Source organism: Bison bison, unplaced genomic scaffold (assembly GCF_000754665.1).
Source record: "Bison bison bison isolate TAMUID 2011002044 unplaced genomic scaffold, Bison_UMD1.0 scf7180017861046, whole genome shotgun sequence".
Classification (NCBI taxonomy): Eukaryota; Metazoa; Chordata; class Mammalia; order Artiodactyla; family Bovidae; genus Bison; species Bison bison.
In genome coordinates this window covers 386162-408023 of record NW_011491618.1, presented here as the reverse complement: position 1 = coordinate 408023, position 21862 = coordinate 386162, and the positions used below count along the sequence as shown (strand labels likewise).

Below are 21862 nucleotides of genomic sequence, written 5' to 3'. Positions count from 1 at the left end.
TAAACTCTTCCTCTCTCCATGACACCTGCCTCCCATCCCCAGAAAAAGTTGCACACTGCTCAGACTTTTTTTTAGCCTGGGCTCACTTCAAATCCACTTAATTTTGCTTCGTCATGGCTGCCCGGTTCTCAGCTGGTGGACTGGGAAGTAGGTCATGGCTGCAGGGACCACAGGCTCTGGCTGCTGTGAGGGACAGCCTCTGGTTTCGGGGCTGGACAGGGGCCAGACCTCACCGGGAGCATCACCCTCTGCTGGCCCTGCTCGGATCACTCATCCCTGGCCCTGAGAAGCCGTCACAAACCTTCACATCATTGCCTTAGATTCTAGAATACACTGTCACTGTGGCTGCTGGGTAAGGTGGTGTTTAGAGAAAGGAACATCAGGGTTAGGGTTAGGGCAGAAATTAATCTTCCCTCTCTTGTAGATCTGTGGGTGATCGGAGCTAGTTGATTGAAGGGGTTTGCCCACCATCATATGCCACTTTTCAGAAGAGAGGTACCAAGCCCCTTGACACCCAGCCATTTAACTGTCCCCTCCTTTATGTGATAAAATTATGTTCAGAAATAATCATGAAGTGAAGCAGCCATAATGGCCAGAAAAGAAACACATATTAAAATATTTTTTGAACTCTGTACGTATAATAATTATGCCAGGATTTTTTTTTTTTTTTGGCCACACCTCATGGCTTGTATGATCATAGTTCCCTGACCAGGGATTCAACCTGGGACCTCAGCAGTGACAGCACAGAGTCCTAACCACTGAACCACCAGGGACTTCCCACCATGATTTTTTTTAAATAAAAGTGAATACTATAGTATAAAAAAATGGAGGGGGGAAAAAGCACAAGAATTTATTAAAAAATTTTTTCATCTAATGAGTTTGATTCTTTGGTTGTAGCCTGATATAATGATATTTTATGTAAATTATCATTTGGTACTAATAGGTGAACTTTAATAAAAGCGAGACATCCATAAAAATTGCCTATACTTTCAAAACTATTAATACTAAGTCGTACCACTGATACACAGCTTTATTTTCTTAATTCTTTAGTTTTAAAAGTTACAACTCACAATTTTAAAAGAATAAATTTCCATAAAAAAAATACTCTACAAACTTAATAAAATATGTCACATATGGAGTAAACATTGTATGTACTAAGCAAAAATAATATACTTTGCCATTCACACTCAGTCTCACTGTTTTCAATTTTATTTACTTATTTTTTTGAAATTTATTCGTTTTACTTTTTGTCTGTGGTGGGTCTTGTTGCTGCACGTGGGCTTTCTCTAGTTGCAGTGTGGGGGCTTCTTACTGTGGGGGCTTCTCTTGTAGACACACAGGCTCTAGAATGCAAGCTTCTGTAGTTGTGGTGCATGGACTCAGTTGCTCTGTGGCATGTGGGATCTTCCCGGACCAGGGATCAAACTGGTGTTCCTTGCATTGAAAGGTGGATTCTTAACCACTGGACCACCAGGGAAACCCTCACGGTTTTCAGTTTTAAACACAAAATCTCCAGGTGGCCATATGGAATGACAGGATTGAAATAATTCAGCTTCCTTATGATCATGGTGCTACCACTATTCAAATTTACAACCTACTGCTTAAATGCAGACGTATTTAAGGTTGGAAACGCAAAAGTCTCCTGAAACAGGCTCGAAATGCTGAACTGTTAAGGATTTCTTCCCAACAGCCATATGGAGCCGACTCAGAATATGTTGAGGCCGACTGAGTAACTTGGAATTCTCCAAATGACTTCCATGGAGAAGACAAGGAAGGACTCGTTTTTACATGTGCGAATTTGAACATACATATGTATTATTGACACTCAAGATCATTGGCACCGGTTGTTCGTAGCCTAGACCATAAAGACATTTTTCAGGGAGGAGAATGTTATCACTGAGGTTGTTGAGGATTTCCAACACATGATGCTCATAGGAAGCAGGCTGACTTCTCATCAGTTTTATTATTGTTTTTGAATTCTCTACAGTCAGTCCACCCTTTTCTAGCTTGTCCTGTGCAGCCCTCCCTCCACCCTAGGCATGGTCCCAGGATCATATCCAGGCCCTGGTCCTCCTGGTGGAGCTGAAGGGAGTTGATAGAACATTTCTGGCAGTCCTCCGAGGACTGAGGAAACTGAGGCAATGCTTGTGTGTTCAGAAAAGGTTAGTCCGCTTGCTAGATCCCAGGTCCCTAGAGCTTCTCTCTGGACAGGACCAGCTCTCCTCGAGCTCCTGAGAGTCCCTGCATCCTAACGTGTTTCTGATGGAACTTTTGCACTGATACGTGTATTTCCTTTTGTGTGTATGTGTGGTTTGAGGGTTTTTTTTTTTCCTTTTTTTTAAAAAAAGCATTTATTTATTTCTTTGGCTGCACCAGGTCTTAGTCACGGTATGTGGGATCTTTACTTGTGGCATGCGAACTGTTAGTTGTGGCCTGTGGATCTAGCTCCCTGACTACGGATCGAACCCCGGGCCCCCTGCATTGGGAGCTAGGAGTCTGCCACCGGACCACTAGGGAAGTCCCTATGTGTGTGCGTGTGTGCGTGTGTGCTCAGTCACTTCAGTCATATCTGACTCTTTGTGACCCCATGGACTGTAACCTTGTCCATGGGATTCTCCAGGCAGGAATACGGGAGTGGGTTGCCATGCCCTCCTTCGGAAGATCTTTCCAACCCAGGATCGAACCCGTGTGTCCTGTGTCTCTTGCATTGTAGGCAGATTCTATACCACTGAGCCACCGGGGAAGCCCAGTCCCTATGGATTTCCTTTAAAAAAAATAGACAAGCAATAAAATGTTAGGTTTGAGAAGGCTGACGTGAGCAATTGAGCTACAAAATGAGCTTGAACTAAATCCTAGCAGGTTTTTCTTAGGAATAATATTATCATCTCCAGCCACTTGCAGTAGATTTATTCTGAATTCAGAGAGAGGTTTCATTTGTTGTTTATACTTTGCATTATTCATTTGTTTCTTTAATTTATGAGCCTTGGTGCTCATTAGGATATTTCAGTGGGGTGTATTGGATCTAATGATGCATGTATTCTTTCCTGCAGAGTAGTTTATGTTTTGGGTTTTACTTTAACTTTTAAAAACACAACCCTTTTCTTGGACAATTGCCCGGATGATACCAGACATGGTTGAGAATGTGAGTCCTATAGGTGCCTCCTAGCCTTTTGCTTGCTGACAGCCGCTGGCTAGAGATTGCAGGCAGCACAGAGCAAGCATGGCTGGAGCACGTCTCCATCGATGTAAAGTCAATCTGGAAACCTCTGGAAAATGGACAGCTGCTTTCTGAGCCTGTGGTACAGCCAACGGAGCTCTCTACTAAATTAAAACAATGCCACAGGCAGAAGCTAATGTCTTGCCTTACTTGGCTATTGAGCAGCCAGGTGACTTTGGGCAACTTGCTCAGCTTCTCTTTTGCCTCCTCTGCAAAGTGGAATCATCTCTTTACCAGACAGAAGATGGACCCTGAGCCCGAGGGTGAGAACGGTCAGCCTCAGAGGCTCTTAGAAGGACTGCTGATCCTTCCAGATATTTTAACAATCACGGGTTAATAATTGGGAAAAGCAGGGCTTCCCGGGTGGCTCAGTGGTAAAGAATCCGTCTGCCAATGCAGGAGATGCAAGAGACGCAGGTTCAATCCCTGGGTCAGGAAAATGCCCTGGAGGAGGGCATGGCAACCCACTCCAGTATTCTTGCCTGGAGAACCCCATGAACAGAGGAGCCTGGTGGGCTACAGTCCATGGGGTTGCAAAGAGTCAGGCACCACTGAGCACACACAAAAAAGAAAAAAATAATAATAATTGGGAAAAACAAAGAGCACACTTCTATTTAGATAATTATGCATGTTTTTCTGCTTTTCTTGTTGGAAAGACGTAAGCAAGATTGAGGAGGTAACTGCATGCAGTGGCAGCCTCCCAGGGCTGACCTCTCTAGGGAAGGTCACTGTGCCCAGGAGCCCTTTACCAGAATTTGAAAACTAATTGTTGTAGGGTTTGCCAACCTGCTTATTTATTTGTTTCCTTTATTTTTGTCCATGCCCTGCAACTTAAACTATTTTAATTCCCTGACCAAGGATGGAAACTGGGTCCTCCCCTCGGCAGTGAGAACACGGAGTCCTAACCACTGGACCATCAAAGAATTACCTAGGGTTTGCTGACCTTAACAACGAATGATGTGCTGAGAACTGTCTCTTCAAAAAGGCATTCCATTCCCTGGGGTGACTCTGGGCCCCCCCTCCTAGGCGCCATGATGCTGTCTCCTCTCTCAACCCCCGACCCCAACTGTTCCCTCTCCTTCTTGCCCCAACCCCCTCATTTTCCTCACAAACCTTTTTGCTGCTGCAGCCTTTTCTAATGAGGAGGTTCTGCCCAAGGGCTCCTCATGGCTTGGTTATGTAACCTGCTGCTGCTTCTGATCCAGGGATCACCCTGGAAGGGGGTCAGACGTGGGCACACAGCCAGGGCAGTCTACTTACCACCCCCTTGGAACTTAGACGCGGTGCAGGAATTTGGACTCTGCAGGAATTAACAGCTCCAACACTTTCCCCAGGGCCAAATGTGCAGGATGCATGCTTTTTGTTCTTTGTTAAATTCCAACTAGCAAGGCTGCCACAGAGAAGCCTGTTGGGAGCTGTTCCCCTGATGTTGGCTCCTACTTGGCTTCTGGCCTCAATTCTCAGAGCTAAACTCCCCCAAAATGTCTTGTCTCTGAAGCATCACCCCTTTGATCAATGATGTCCCTTTGCCTGGTGATGACCCCCACTTTGCCTGATAATAACCCTGTCTCTATCCCTCACCAGCCCCAAGGAAGGAGTTTGTCCCTCTAAGCCTGCCTTCCCTTCAACTCTTAGCTCAAGCTCACCTTTTTTAAAAGGCGTTTTTTGATGTGGACCATTTTTAAAGTCTTTATTGAATCTGTTACAAGATTGCTTCTGTTTTGTGTTTTAGTTTTTTGGCCCCGAGGCATGTGGGATCTTAACTCCCTGCCAGTGATCGAACCCTCAGCCCCTGCATTGGAAGGCAAAGTCTTAACCACTGGACCGCCAGAGAAGTCCCTCAAGCTCACATTCTTTCCAGAGCCTCCTTGAGCCTTCTCGACCCCCAACTCTTTTCGGCGGCTACAGCTTTGTCTCTGGCACGTATTCCATACTCAGCTCATAGAATCACAGACTCTTGGGGCGCAAGGCAATTTGCCTTCTCTCTTCTGACCCATGGCCTTGATCAGTATTTACCTCTTTGTCTCCCCTCCCAAACTAGACCTCAAGAAGTCTTCCATCCTGGAGCCCCCACCCATGGGAGGCAGCATTCCAAAAGTGGAGTTGACCATAGCGTTGCTCTGCAATTACTCCGTGTCACTCAGTATTTGCCTATGTATCTCTCTGGCCAGACTGAGTATATCCAAGGGCAGGGGCCACCTCTGCCCCTGGTGGGGGCTGGTACCTGCCTTTCTCATAATCTGCTCACTACCCTGGTCCCTGAGTTTCCCCTAACTGCTCACCCATGGCTGCCTCAGTGGGATGGCTCTGTCCTGTTTAGAGCATCCTCTCCCTGCCTGACTCACCCTCCTGCCCAGAGGTTTGCCTTTGGGACTGCAGGGCATATGTACACATGCATGGGCATGGTGCTGATGGACACAGCCCCTGAGCTCAGCATCGGTAATGCATTTTATACACTGAAAGCTGCTATAAACTTTATTTATGACACAGCTGACATGTCTGAATTGGCTCCCAAATCCGCCACCAAGCATGTGACGACTGGTGAGCCTTCACTTAGCCCACTTTTCTCTCTGTCTGTTAATAATAGATGCTTCTTACAGCCTCAGCTTGACAGCTTTGATTTAAAAGTCATCTTAAACCAAAGAGACTAATGGATGGGTCTGAATGTGTGCCTTTTAAAGCACAAGACGTTGCTCCTAATTAACTGAATTCTGTCCTTTGATTGGAACAGGCTCTCCCCTCCTTGCATCATTAACTACCCACATTTGTGCCCAGAGCAAATCTCAGATGTGTTACCTGAACGCTCAGGAGGTAGCGAGAGCTACCTGGTTACATGGCGCATGCGTGTTTGGGGTTGTCTAGTGGGTGTGAGATGCCCAGAGAGATGGTTCGGTTCCATCTCTCCCCACTTGAGAGACCAGCGTTCTTCCATCCAGTCCACCATTCAGAGTGGCAAAGGAGCCTTCCCTGTTCCGCGCACGCCCACTCCTAGTCTGTAAATATGTGTGTGGTATGAGAGCGCCTCCATGGGCCGTCATCAGTGTGGTTTATGGGTCAGACTCTGCTCCTGCAGTTGCAGCACAGACCACGGTCCATTTTACTATGTCTGTCTCTGTGCTACTCCAATGGACAGTGCAGAGGGTGGGGCCCTGGAAGGACCAGAGCTGTGGGGAGAAGCCCCCTCCACCTCTGCCCTGGTCTCCAACCCCATTCCCTCTGGGAAGGTGGTGGGTGCTGACAGGGGAGAGAAAAGGGAGGAGGGGCCCCGCAGGGCACATGGAGAGGATGTGGCCACCACACTGGGGCATCCATGTGCACAGTCGGACAGAGCAGGCCCTGTGGGCTTCTGTACCCTTTAACTTGAGTCTATTTCTATTTCCATGAAATAGAAAGCACTCTTTGGGACATTCCTGATGGTCCAGTGGTTACGATTCCATGCTTCCACTTCAGTGGGGCTCGAGTTCAGTCCCTGGTCTGGGAGCTAAGATCCTGGATGCCACACAGCATGGGCAAAAGAAAAATAGAAAGTGTTCTGGAGGCAAGCAAACCTGATTCACAGCCTGGCTCCACCACTTTACCAGCTGAACCCTTAGACAGCACCTCAACCTCCTGGAGGTTCAGAGCCATTGGCTGCACGCTGGAGCTGTCAGTGCGGGCCTGCCCGAGGGTGGGGGAGACCGTGCGGAGGTCCACGCCACAGGGCCTGGCGTGATGCCTGCCACATGGCGGGTGCGCCATCCGTGTCCATTTCTTTCCTCCGTTTTCCCAGAAGCAAGTTGTTATGAACGTGCTGGTCCACATTAATGAACAGACTTACAGAAATTAACTGGTAGTTTTCTGTTTGCTTCGGTAACAAACTACCACAGACTTAGTGGCTTAAACTAAGTTATTTTATCTGAGAGTTATTTTATCTGACAGTTGTGGAGGTGTCAGAGGTCCGACAGGAGTGTTACAGGGCTAAAATCAAGGTGATGGCAGGCTGCATTTCTTTCTGGAGGGTCTAGGGCAGAATTTCTTGCCTTTTCCAACTTCCTTAGCTCATGGTCCCTTCCATCTTCAAAGTCAGCTTGACTGGTTGAGTCTCAAGTCCCATCACTCTGACACTACTCCCCGACCTCCATCTTTCACACGGGCCCTTGTGATTACACCTGGATAATCCAGAATAATCTTAAAGTCAACTGATTAGCAACCTTAATTCCATCTGCAACCCTAATCCTGCATAAAGTAACAAGGGGATTAGGACATGGAGGTGCACATCTTTAAGATGCCTTCATTCTAACATGTTAACTAAATGCAAACACATATTTTTACTTAATAGAAGATTACTAACTAATCTTTTTCAACAAGATCTGGAAGAGATGGGATAAATATTTAAATTAAGATGCAAATAATCTGAATCATATCTGTAATATCGTTAGTTTCATTGTACTTTTTTAAAACTAGATTTTCCTAAATAAAATCGTATCCTTTGCAGCCCTTTTGCACTAACCTTTAAATCACTAGTATAAGGTGCTTAGACATTCTTTGTCCCTGGGATATTGCTTATCAATCAACATTTCATGGCTTGCTGGAAAATACTGTCTGAACAATAAGCCACAGGATGAAAAGGAAAGCACAGGGCTGTTTACTTGCAAATGGTCTTTTACAAGGAGGTTTCTAATTACTTTTGCTTTTTCTCTTGAGCTGAGGAATTGAAGTGTTGGTAACAGAATCGTATGATGCAGCTTCATCCTGAGCATCCTTGGACCCTGTCACAGGGCAGGGATACCCACTCCCAAAATGTCCCTGGGGCCACAGCTGAAGAGAGCCCTGGATTTCGTGCACAGCCTGCATTGACGAGGGTTCCTCTGAGTATGTTTCAGACTCTGGTGCCCTTTTTTTTTTTCTTCAGTGGAAAGAGGTGTTTACTGATCTTTACTCTGATCTCAGTGAACTCATTTTCTTGTATATTTGTTCATCCTGTGTGTAACTTGGAGGAATCAGATTATTTTCCTCCTCCCCAAAAGGTGGCTCAGTGGTAAAAGAATCCACCTGCCAACACAGGAGATGCCTGTTCAAGCCCTAGGTCGGGAAGATCCCCTGGAAGAGGAAATGGCAATCCACTCCAATATTCTTACCTAGAGAATCCCATGGACAGAGGAGCCTGGTGGGATACACTCCCTGGGGTCTCAAAGAGTTGGACATGACCGAGCGACTGAGCACACAGGACAGGAAGCACAGATCAGATGTCCTAGAATTGTAGGGACTCTCAGAGAACAAAGAGTAGAAAAACCTATGAAAAGGGATAAAGATGGCCTCTAGACAACAAGTTCCTAATTTAATGGCAAAAACACTGTGGTATTTTCTAAGTCACCAGAACTGCACTTGACTTGTATTGTCAAATGCATGGCTCTGATGCTTGGAAAACAATGTTTCTGCCTTACCTGGGGTGTCTTCAGTGAAATGTGCTACTGACAGGTTTGAATCCTGGCTTCACCCCTGACTAACTATGAGACTTAAAGCAAGTTACTTCACCTCTCTGTGCTAGTTGGGGCTCTTTCTTTCTTGGCTGCTCTGGGCCTTTGCTGTTGCTCACGGGCTTTCTCTAGCTGCAGCAAGCAGGGGCTACTCTTCAGTTGCAGTATGCTGGCTTCTCATTGCAGTGGCTTCTCCTGTTGCAGAACACAGGCTCTAGAGCTCAAGGGTTCAGTAGTTGTGGCCCATGGGCTTAGTTGCTCTGTGTCATGTGGGATCTTCCCGGACCAGGAATCGAACCTGCGTCCCCTGCTTTGGCAAGCAGATTTTTAGCCACTGAACCACCAGGGAAGTCCCTGTGGGGCTCTTTCTTTAAGGTCCATTCCAAGCTTAGAATCCAGGATTCTGCGATTCTAACCCAGTGAAGCAGGGACCCCCAGATGCCTGAAGAACAAATCTGTTTTGGAGGCAGGAGAGAAGGAACCAGAGTAGGAGAGACCTTGATGACGAAGATGAAAAACCCAAGGTCACTCCTGGTTAACTAACACCCTGCTGACATGGCAGTTGTATCTCATTTAGTTTGGTCCCTTGAGGTTTACAAAGAGGGGAGAGAATTTGAGTCTCTTCCTCCATCACAGAGGAATATGCTCTCCAGTGAAGTGTGAGAGATAGTTACCCAGGGAGCTGGGGTGGCCTACGCAAGAAAGCAGGTCAACTCTCAGATTTGCAACTGACTGTGAGCTGGGGAAGTGTCATCTATTAATGTTGTCTCCTTCTCCATCCCACCAGGACCCTCTCCCTGCCCCCATACTCCTTGGTTCAGCAGCATTACTGGGGCCTTCCTCCTGCCAGGTATGAGGCCAGGTGCTGAAGACATGATGGTGGAGGGGGTGGCTATGGCCTTCCCATCCTAAGAGCATCAACATCCCAGAGGATTACAGCACCGGCTGAATGTTTGTGAGAGGCGCACGTGAAGGAGTCAGGAAGGGCTTCTAGAAGCAATGACTACTTTGATGGAGCCTGAAGCTTGAGTAGGAGTTAGCCAGACAAAGCGGAAGAGTCGCAGAAGAGAGGACTTTGCTGACAGGGAGAGCAGCTGGAGCAAAGGCCTGAGGGTGAGAACGTGCAGCACTTAGGGCTGCACATGGAGGGCTTTCAATCCATCCATCGGGGGAGATAGACTGAGCCCAGATTCCATTCTGAGCTCTGCACTATGTACTGAGTTGTTTGTGCTCAGTCGCTCGGTTGTGTCTGATTCTTTGCCACCCCATGGACTGTAGCCCACCAGGCTCCTCTGACTGTGGGATTTCCCAGGCAAGAATACTGGAGGGGGATGCCATTTCCTCCTCCAGGGCATCTTCCCAACCCAGGGACTGAACCCGAGTCTCCTGCATTGGCAGGCGGATTGTTTACCACTGAGACACTGGGCAAGCCCACTGAATTATTTACAGTAGTTGTAAAAAAATAAGCACAGGAGTCTCCACCCTCCAGGAGCTTTCATTCTAATGGGGAGATTAAATGGGTACAGTTAGAGTATGATGTGACAGGTGCAACAGGAAAGGCCAGCCCAAATGTTGAGTGGAAGGAGGCCAGGTAGGTAATAGACTCCTACCCACGTCTTGAGAATGCATGTTTCCAGCCTAATTTCAGGGGTGAGGTCAGGGAGATGTGTGTGGTGAATTCTTTGCAAGTGAGGGAGTTGTGGTGTTTCTGTTTCCCCAAGATGCCTAGGGTGTGTGTGTGTGTGTGTGTGTGCGCACGCACACGCATGCAAGAGAGAGAGCACCCTGCCTCTCTCATCCTCTGCTCACTCTGAGCTTTGCAGAGATGGGATGGTGAATGCTGCCTGGGCTCATTCACCTGGAGGGGTCCCTCAGACACCCACTCTCCATCTCTGTAGCACAACAGCTTCCCCAGGCAAGCAATTCATTTATTCATTTTCCCACTTCTTTTTAAGAATTTTTTTTAATATGGACCATTTTAGAAGTCTTTATTGAATTTGTTCCAATACTGCTTCTGTTTTATGTTTTGGTTTTTTGGCTGTGAGGCATGTGGGGTCTTAGCTCCTCAACCAGGGATTGAATCCTCACCCCCTGCATTAGAAGGCAAAGTCTTAACCACTGGACTGCCAGGGAAGCTCATTTTTCCTCTTTCTGCTGTGCGTTTACAGTTCTGGGTTTTAACGGGAGGACTCTCCAGCTCCCCTGTGAAGATGTATTGACCTCCCACCCCGACAGCCTGCCCGCCCACCTGGGAAGGGGCCCTTTGGACAAGTGCTTTCCCTGGTGCCCCTCTGCACCCATAACCCCTCATTCTATGGAGACTGCTGCTGCTGCTAAGTCGCTTCAGTCGTGTCCGACTCTGAGTGACCCCATAGACGGCAGCCCACCAGGCTCCCCCTTCCCTGGGATTCTCCAGGCAAGAACACTGGAGTGGGTTGCCATTTCCTTCTCCTGTGTGGAGACTAGGACCACTGAAAGTCACTCAGTCATGTCCAACTCTTTGCCCATGGAATTCTCCAGGCCAGAATACTGGAGTGGGTAGTCTTTCCCTTCTCCAGGGGATCTTCCCAACCCAGAGATCGAACCCAGGTCTCCCACATTGCAGGCGGATTCTTTACCAGCTGAGCCAAGGGAAGCCCAGAGAAAGGCTACGCACTCCGTGTACTCTGGCCTGGAGAATTCCATGGACTGTATAGTCCATGGGGTTGCAGAGTCAGACACAACTGAGCAACTTACACTTTCATGACCATTGAATGAGGGTGGAAGGGAGGTTGTTGCCCACCAGAAGGTAAAGCTTCTCAGACCATACAAACACTGCAAAGCCACCTTCATGGTTTATCCCAGGCTCCCCCCAGGGGGTTAGATTTGGGCCAAAGCTGGAAGGCTCTGCAGAGAAGATTTGTGTGCACACGCTGCTTCATCTTGACTGCTCCTCAGAGAGAACCACTTGTTACCCAATAGGGTAGAGGGCTCTACCTCCTTATGGGAAGGTTAGAGGGCAAATGTATTCTTATATTTAGCAAAAGAACATTAATTTGACTTTGAACCTCTTCTGTAATATTTTAAAAACATCTTTATTGAGATGATATTTTACATACCATAAAAACCACCCATTTAAAGTTACAACGCAGTGGGTTTTAGTATTCCTGTACGATTTTGATTTTGATGGTGCAACTCAGAAGGGGGTGGGGTGGCAGCTCTGAGTCAGCTCTGTTCTCTGCTTCATGCCTGGCGGGCCTGCAGGGGCCCCCTGGGCTTCCGCCCCCAGGTGTAGTGTTTTCTCCTTTTCCAAGAAGGCTTTTGTTTCCAAGTTCTTAGTTCTTCTTTCTCACCAGTCTTTTCTCTCTCATATGCTTGTTCTGTCTGTCTTCCCTCCCTGACTGTAATTCTATTTCTGAACAGAAACTATGTCCTGGCCTTTCTGTTGAATAATGGGTGTTTTGCAACCAACCAAGGCTGCCTGTGCTTTTTCTGAAATACATACTTGGGGGGCCAGAGCTTAAATATGTGACCTTGGTCTCGTTGCCTGTTTCTCCCCAATCTGAATTTCTCATATGTCCATTTTAATTGATCCAGATATGTGTACGCCTGGATTGGCTCTGGTTCCAAAGCTGTGTTGAAATTCTTTCTTTCAAGGTCATTTCTTCACTCCATACAACTTTCTGTTTTCCACTGTACTCCACTTTGTCAAGCACAGTTATTTTATCCAAATAAGAGAGCATGCCCCAGGGTCCCATGCTGGATAATATTTTCATTTTCTTATTTTAATTTCAATGAGAAGCTTTATTGACAAATATTGGAACTACTTTCCCAACCTTAATAGATGTGGCAAAATTGCCTGGTTTCCCCCTTTATCTAAAGAGCCTTTATTTTTGTATTCTTAGGTAGCCATGGACACTTACTCACACATTGCATTTGAAAGTTGTTTTCTAGGGCTTGTAAAGGCTGTAAGTTCAGCTTTGGTGGGACTCCTCACCTCCCTGCTTCTCTAGATCTCCTTTTGGAACAAGGTAGACAAAAATACAGGCTTCCCCAGGTGCCTCAGCAGTAAAGAATCTACCTGCCAATGCAGGAGACACAGGTTCAATCCCTGGGTCGGGAAAATCCCCTGGAGAAGGAAATGGCAACCCACTCCAGTATTCTTGCCTGGGGAATCATGGTCAGAGGAGCCTGGCGGGCTACAGTCCATGGGGTCGAAAGAGTCAGACCCAACTTAGTGACTAAACAGCAGCAGATGTTAATACATCAACAGCTACAGCTCCCCAGCATGTTCAGATGTGTCACTAGATCTCAGAGAATTATGCTTGTGATAGGCAAGGGTTTGTGACGTCAGAGTGCTGTGTCCAGGTGTCCCTGGCTCTCTGCATGAAATGTGTACCTGAGAGACTGCATGTCAGCTGCTAGCGAAGCCTGTCTCTTCGTGTCATGACTTTCCTTCCAGTGTGTGAAGCTTCCCATCCAGGGGCCCCCACTGGCTCTCTAGGCCTTCCCCGGTGCCCTCACCCCTCATCAGGCCCCTCTGGAGGCGGTTCTCTGGCCCCAGGTAAGAACACCCCACACAGTGTCCCCCTAGGCGGCCTCTGACTTTGTGACTGATCACAGATGTGATTAATCGCATCACACTGATGCCTAGAATCAGTGTTAAGCCTCTTATTCACCTTGAGCCATCAGCCATGCTGGTGGCTACAGGCATTTGTGATTTGTGAATAAAAGGAGTAGCACAGGGACTTCTCTGGTGGTCCAGTGGCTAAGATTCCTCACTCCCAATGCAGGGGGCCTGGGTTCAATCCCTGGTTAGGCAACTAAGACCTGGCACAGCCTCATAAATAAATATGTTTTTAAAAATAATAAATATATTTTTTAAAGGAGCAGCACACTGTGGGACAATCCCTTGACTTTGTCACAGGGTGCTTTGTTTTGCCAAAAGGAGAATGTATTTATTGCTTTCAATCAGATTTAAAACAATACATGTCTAGAAAACAGTATAATAAAACCAAACTGTATACAACAAGAGAAAGCCTCCCTGATTCCACCTCCCTTCCCAGAGCATATACTCCTTTATGATTTCTGGTTTGCACATATGCCTATCTGCGCTATTTTCTTATTTATAAACATTCTGTGCGTGCACATTTCCACAACGGCTCTTTCCGCTTGGTGATAAGGAGGGAGTGCTCTCTATGCCAGTGTGTCTGTTTCTCCCCTGTCCGTCCTCCTCACACAGGGGTCAGCTTCACACAGGGTGCCCTGGGACACGGTTTTGGCCTGGTGTCCAGGCGTCACGGGATCCGGGAATGATCTCACTGGGCACACCATCTGCCCTGCCTGGCCAGAGGCTGCCTTGGGACGGCCAAGGGGGCACCACGTGCTGTTGGATCCAAAGTGGGGTGGGGCTCTGAGCCCTGAGATGCTGTTTAGTCTGAAAATGCAAACAGGACACAGAAAGGTTGGGCTCAGATAATAGGCGATAAGGTTGTCATGATAATAACCACGGCTGGCACTTCGATCACGTTTACTGTTAGCTGGTGATGGTTCTAAGCGCTTGATATAAATCAGCTCGGTTAATCCCCACATTTTATAGATGAGGCAGAGGAGGCTCTGAGAGGTTGAGTGACTTACCCAAGGTCACCCAGCTGGGAACCCAGACAGCCTGGCCCCAGTGTGTGTGCACTCCCTGCCCCGACACTGCCCTGTCATTAAGTCCGGCCCTGATGCCATGTGGGCACCTCTGTCAAGGAGTGATTTCAGGGACAGTGTTCTTGACTTGGTGGCATATCTTACATGTGTTCAGAGGACACTGTTTATTTTCCGTCTTTCAAGCCGTGCTGAGTTCAGGTTGCTCATTACTGAGGGACAGTGCTGATTAGAGACAGTCTCCGCCATCCCTCTGTGCCCCGAGTTCTTCAGGGTGTGTCCTCAGACTCAAAAAATAGAAATGAAAACATCCTCAGAATGATCGCCTTCCCATCCTCACTTCCTTACCCCTCCATTTCTTCCCTGTTGTTCCACCTAATGAAATGTTTTGGCAAAAAGAGCCAGTTTCTAGTCATTCCAGATGGCCTGTCAAAGCCCCGCCTCCCTCGCTGCCGAGCCTGGTGCGGATGGTTCGTCTCTCCCTGCATCACCTCCCCAGCATCACCTCCCGCATCATCTCCTTGGCACCACCTCCCCACCATCTCCCTTGTCTTCTCGTGCTCCAGGCGCCAGCGCTGGGAGGGGCAGGGAGCGGAGACTCCCCAGTTCTTCCCTAACACCTTCATTCCATTACCTCTGAGACCCTCTGAGACCCTCAGTCTCCTCCTCTCCCGGGGCTGACCCAGAGCTGCCTCTCACACCTTCATGCTGTTCCTCTTCCTCCTTCAGGGCAGAAGCACAAAGGCTCTTGTATTGACCCCAGTTTTTATCCCTTCAGGTTGGGCCTTCACTTCCCCAACCTCAGATATCTTCCCCTTGCTCAAAACCCACATGTCATGAAAATGGTACCAAACATCAGTGTAGGTGCATCACGGTTCAGATGCTCTCACATGCATTTTTCCCGTGACCCTCACAGCCATCCTGTGACACAGGTGCCCTCATGCCCAGGTTACAAATGAAGAATCTGTGGTTCAGAGAGGTCAAGTGACTGGCCCAGCATCGACCAGCCAGAGAGTGGTCCCTATTATGCCTTGAACCCAGTGCTTTGGACTCCACACCACGTGTCCTTTCTACCCACATCCATCTGAACCGGGAGCAAGGGTCCAATTCCTCAAGGGAAGATATGGAGCCAGTGCCTACATCTTGGGACTTCCCAGGTGGCTCAGTGGTAAAGACTCTGCCTGCCAAGGCAGGAGACTCGTGTTCGATCCCTAGGTCGAGAAGATCCCCTGGAGGAGGAAATGGCAACTCACTCCAGTATTCTTGCCTGGAAATCCCATGGACAGAGAAGCGTGACAGGCTACAGTCCACAGGGTCGCAGAGTTGGACACGACTTAGCAATTGAGCATGCACATGCACGCCCACACCTTGGTTAGAGCCCAAAGCAAGGGCTCAAGGAGTCCAGCGATTCATGCAGCTGACGAGCTGGACTCGGTGCATTCCTTGAGGGGAGTTAGGGCTGAGCGGCCTCTAAAGGGGTCGCTGCAGGATCATGAGACCCGTTTCATGGGAGAGCCCCAGGGCCAAGGGGAAGCGAAGCCAGGGACCCTCCAAGCTCACCTTGGGTGCCAGATGGAGGGTGCCTCCCCAGCCCCTGCTGTGAGGGGGAGGCCATGCAGTGCTCTCAAAGGGCCTTGAGAGGAGGCAGCCTAAGTGCTATTCATCAGTCCCAAGAATGGCTGATGAGGGGCAGGTGCTTCTGAGAACCCATAATGCTCTTTGGCAAATGGCCCGAGGTGCCTCTGAGAGGCCTCCTAGCTCCTGATGTGCCGCTGAGGCAAGATCCTGACCTCAGGGGTCCATTCATCATCGGATACAGCCGTGTCCTCACGTGTGTGACATCTCTCCACCCAGCGTTCTTTCCCAGCGACTTCCCATCCCTAAGCTGAGCTTCCCAGCAAATCACTGCACGCCAGACTCTGTCCCCAACTCTAGCATGACCTGTAAGTCCACTTGGGCCTCTCTGTGCCTCAGTTTCCCTGGTTTCAAAATGGGGCTAAGATGACCCATGTATGTGACAGAGGTGTGGTTAGAATGGCTCCTCTTTCTTCACAGCTTTGGAGTGGGGCTTCGTGATTTATGGGTAAAGGTGTCCAAAGACCCACCCTGTGTCAGACTGGAGGCTGAGACTGCAGATTCAAAGCCATGACGTGCCCTCCCTCAGCCTGGGCTACTGAGCATCAGTATATAAAATGGGGAAAATAAGATAATAATATACTCTCCCTTCATTAGTGTTGTGAGCACTAATGGGATATAATATGTGTTAACAGTATCCCTTTAATAAATGGGAAGATTATGGGTGGCTAAAAAAAGATGGGGGGATTTCAAAGGCCCCCCCACCCCAGCACTTTTTAAGTGTAATCTTCTGTTGGGTCATGAACCACTTGCTGCCTGTCAGAGCTGGAAGGCAGAGATATAACAGCAAAGCTAGAAATTGTATTCATTGGAGATCAATCAGAAATTAAGATAAAGCTTATTAATATCAGCATATTTATTAAGCAAATAAAGTAGGCTACAGAACTACTGGTAAAATATGGTCTCATTTAGGGAAAATTCTATGTTTATATAGGAGAGGTGTTTGCAAGGAAGCTCCCTAGAATGTTAACAGTGGTTATTTTGCTTTCCTTTTTTCATGTTTTTGTATTTGACTTTTTAATAATGACTATGAATCACTCTGGGGTTTCCTGGTGGCTCAGTGGTAAAGAATCTGCCTGCAGTGCAGGAGACATAGGAGCCATGGGTTCGATCCCTGGGTTGGGAAGATCCCCTGGAGGAGAGCATGGCAACCCACTCCAGTATTCTTGCCTGGAGGATCTCATGGACAAAGGAGCCTGGTGGGCTACAGTCCATGGGGTCTCAAAGAGTCAGACATGACTGAAGGGCTTGAGCACAGCATGGCATGAATCACTTTTATAAAACAAATTCTCTCCTCTCTCTCTCTCAATTAAGGGTGGCTTGCCCAAGGAGGGAGGGAAGTAATTTTTTTGCTCTGATTTTCTTGGCTTTGACATCAGAAGAGATTCCTTTTTATCCATTTGGTGCTCTGAGTTCAGGGGATTCATCTCGAAATGAAAGTGGTGACCAGGGCCGCTGGCAGCCCCTGAATGGGACAGGTGCAGAGGCCACCTCCACGTGTGGCAGCGGTGTCCTCACTGAAGGCTAACTGATCAGTAATTTATCAGAAAGGGGCTTGGAGGGAAAACTACTGCAGTTCTGAAAACAAAGGCCACCCAAGCATGCTGTATCACCCTAATAGACGCTACAGCACTGTTTAGCTACACCAGCAGTTACAAAGGAGTTGAAAAAAAGAAAACAGAAACCTTGAGCTTAAGACCAGAATTGTCCTCTCCAACACAATCTGTGGATTTTCTGAGTGGTGGACATGAGCCAGCTGACATCAGCCATGACACATCGTGTGTGCACGGCAGCACCACCCCCCAGAAAGCAGCTTCATTCATGCTTTCGTACAATCGTTGATTGTTCTCTTTGGATTGAGGCCCGGGATTATTCCAGTTTCTTCTCACCAACCTAAGTCTTTCCTCTCTCTGGAAGCCTAAGTCTTGCCTCTCCTTCATCTTCTCTCCACTTAATTTGGCGATTCTGCTTGAAATCCAGGAATTATCATTATCGGTGGTATTGGTCAGATTTGGTTCTAGAAGCTTCTCTGGTACCCTGTGAAGGGACGTGAGCACAGCTCACACTTTAGAGTTCCTTTGAGGTTTGCCAGGCTGTGTTCCCTCCGGCAAGTCTTCTGAGAACTTCCCTGTGCTGCGGGGGCGCTGGATGCCACCTGTCTGCCGGGGGCGTGAGAGGAGGGGAGCAACCCAGAGACGCCGCTCCCAGTTGGGACCAGCTGTCAGGGAAGAGCATCTGAAGCATCAGAGCTGCCACGAGCCAGCCCGGTGTTTACTTGAACCCCAGAGACTCTTCTCTTTCTTTCATGCAGTTGGCTTCCCACTTCCTAAGCAGAGGGATTTCCTGCCGACCTGGAGCCCAGACTTCACCTCTCCCAAGGGGACTACTATGCCTGCCCTTCACTCATCTTAAATGTAAATATCTTAAAGTAAAACAATTGGACCGTAAGCATTAAAGAATAAAGTGTAGTGGGTTACTGGGTAGTCCAGTGGCTAAGACTCTGCACTCCCAATGCAGAGGGCTTGGGTTCAATCCCTGGTCAGGGAACTAGATCCCATTTGCTGCAACTGAAGATCCCATGTGCTGCTACCAAGATGCAGCATGGCCAAATAAATATTTTTTAAAAAATAGAATGTAAATAAAAGAGAAAGTTTTCAAAAGAAAAGCTTTTGCTCAGTTGAGCAGATCCTGATGTTGCTAAAATGGGTTATCTCTGTCACTGCCTGATTGAATCACTGTTGTCAGTTGGCTTCACAAGGTCTTCTGGGGCCAGGCTGCTTGGCACCAGAGCCGTGACCCCATTACACGTCTGCCGTGTAACCTTGGCCCAGTTACTCAACCTCTCTGTGCCTCGGTTTACCCCACCTGTAGAAGTAGACGTAATAATAGAGGCAGTTGTGTGAACTAAATGAGCCAATACTTGAAAATGCTTGAAACAGGGCTCCTGTCGTTATGAGGAATCCTGTTTTCCACCAGAACACGCAGCAGATTCATGAAGGGGCAGAAAAGGGACCAGAGCAAAGGAAAGAGGGGACACAGAGGCTAAAAATAACCTTGGAGAAACAAGTTCATTTTAAGGTTATTTTTAGATTTCTCCCTACTTGATCTTCCACTATCGGAGAGCTCCATTCAGGGTGTTTGTTTTTTATAACAGCTTTACCGAGATATGTCACATGCCATAAAATCCACCCTTTGAAGTGCATAATTCAGCGATTCCTGTATAGTCCCAAAGTTGTCCAATATCACTACTCTGGAATTCCAGTTGAGTTTTTTATCTGAGGGGTCTAAGGGCGATCGTCCTTTTTTTGGATGGCGCTACCGGACCTGGTGGCAGTGATTCCGCTGAGTCACGCCGGCGGCGGCCGGGAGCCTGCGGTGCTGCCTCCCGGAGAAGCTGGGCTGCCGGCTGGGCTGCAGCAAGCGGGCACCGCGGCCCTGACACGTGCTGCCCCCTAGTGAGGGCTGCAGCCACGCCGGACACAGCCCACCTGGCACCTCCAGGGAGGGGGACTCTTGGGAACGAAAAAAAGCTCCTCCTAGGTGTGGACTGCAAGGACAGTGCACCCTGCATGGAGCCCAGTGAGCCAGGGTACGGGACCAGCCCCTGACACAGGCTTTTTTCTTCCCTCCTTGAGTCTTAATTTCATCCAGCCAGGACAAGATCATTTCCATGGGTAAGCAGAGGAGAAAAGGGCTGTTTTTAAACTCTTTGTTGGGAAGGCAATAATATGATACAGTATCTAAGAGATGGGTTTAGCATCAGAAGATCAGAGTTCAAATCCTATCCTACTCTGCCTCTTATTAGCTGTGTGACCCTCCGCAGGTTCCTGAACCTCTCTGAGCCTGTTTCCTCATCAGAAAGTGGGGAGAACAATTCCTCTTGTGGGACTGTTGTATTACAGAGATTCCATTTCTCTCTCTCCCCTGTTTCCTCCCTTCCTCTGAAGCCTCTGCGACTGGCTTAGAGTCGCAGACTCGAATAAACAGATGTGTTCATATTCCAAAGCCAGCAACGGTGTCCCCTGTTGCCCTGGCTCACTTGAGGAGCTTTCTAGAATCAGAATGCATTGCTGTGGGTAAGACGATTAGAAGGAATGGGAAGAATGGCAGTAGGCATAGGAAGGCTATTTGGTCTTCATCTCCTTCAGGGAGATACGCCCCCAGGTCAGCTGAAACCCGCAGACCCCTGGGAGACCTGGGTAGGAGCAAAGGCCTGGGACCGAAAACAGAGAGAGGCGTCTGAACTGCCAGAAATCTATATTCCAGAGGGAAGTCAAGTCCCAGGCTTCCCTGGTGTTCTCAGGCAAGTCACTTAGGCTCTTGGGGCCCTTTACCTGGCTGGGGTTTGCATCCTGCCCATCTCACAGGTTTGTGGTGAGCCTAAATGTTCTGTCATGGGAAAGTGTCCAGGAAAATGGCAGGTGTACTTCAAATAGTGAGCAGGGTCCCCTGGTGATGCTTCAGGGGAAGCATCTGAGCTGGGCTCACCTCTGAGCTGGGCTGGGTGCCTGGGGTTCCCTCATCTGCTTCTGGATGCCTCAGAGGGTGGCCTGGAATGATCAAAAACAAAGCTGCCTCTGCAGCTAAGCAGAGCTCAGCACGCAGAGCACATGAACTCTACCAAGTGGAAAATTTATCCATCTTGCAGCCTGGGAAAGCTCTGTTCCTCGGGAGCAAAAGGGACCCGAGGTCTCACCTGCACATCCCTGTGCCCTTGAGAGTTGAGGGGCCAGGGGAAGCCTTGGCAAAATGAGGAAGAAGTTGAAGTTTATTTGAGGGTCCTTGTCATCCCCTCTTCCACCATCCCACCCCTTCCTGTCCTCACCTTTCCTCTCCTCCACCCCGGTTTTACCATTATCAGACAAATGTCACAGTAAAAAAAGCTCTATATTATCTTGTTTCCAAACTTAAAAGACTGTGGGTGATCATCATTGGACACATGGATAAGCAAAATGTGGTGCATTCATACAATGAAATATCATTCGAGGAATGAAGTCCTGACTCATGCTACAACGCGAGTGAATCCTGAAGACATTACACTAAGCGAAGGAAGCAAGACACAAAAGCCCAAATATTAGATGATTCCATTTATGTGTAATCTCCAAAACTGATAAATCCACAGAGACAAAGTAGATTAGTGGTTGGCGGGCATAGGGGGAGGAAGAGGATGAGGAAGTGCTTAATGGACACAGGGTTTCTTTCTGGGGTGATGAAAGTGTTTCAGAATGAGATAGAGGTGATGGTTGTTCACTTTAAAGTGATGACTTGTGCAGACTTCCATGATGGTCCAGTGGTTAAGACTCCAAGCTTCTACTGGAGCAGGGTGCAGGTTCAATCCCTGGTCAGGGAACTAAGATCCACATGCTGTAAAGTGCGGCCACAAAGAAAAAAAAAGTAAAAATGACTTGTGTGTTGTGTGGATTTTACTTCAATCAGAAAAAAAAGACTGAGTTGGAGTTTTCCTGGTGGCTCAGTAGTAAAGAATTCACCTGCTGATGCAGGAGACACGAATTGGATTGTTCCAAAGAGCAACTAAGCCCATGTGCCATAATTATTGAGCCTGTGCTCTAGAGCCCGTGACCCACAACTGCTGAAGCCTGCCTGCCCTAGAGCCTGTCCTCCCCAACAGAAGCACCCACAGTGAGAAGCCTGTGCACCGCAAGTAGAGAGTAACTCCTGCTCACTGCCTCTAGAGAGAAGTCCACACAGCAATGAAGACCCAGCACAGCCAAAATAATTAATTATTTTTAAAAAGCAAGCACTGTGCCTCATTCACAGGAAGAGCTCAACAGATAGGTGATTTAAAAAAAAAAGCTCAACCTAAAAGTCACCCTGCTTATTTAACTTATATGCAGAGTACATGATGAGAAACGCTGGGCTGGAAGAAGCACAAGCTGGAATCAAGATTGCCAGGAGAAATATC

General features: G+C 48.1%; 1 non-coding gene across 1 annotated transcript; it reads right to left on the bottom strand.

The window, feature by feature from the left end:
* Positions 1-700: 700 nt before the first annotated feature.
* Positions 701-773, bottom strand: TRNAD-GUC. The gene has a single exon. It is a non-coding gene; the product is annotated as a tRNA-Asp (tRNA).
* Positions 774-21862: the final 21089 nt, after the last annotated feature.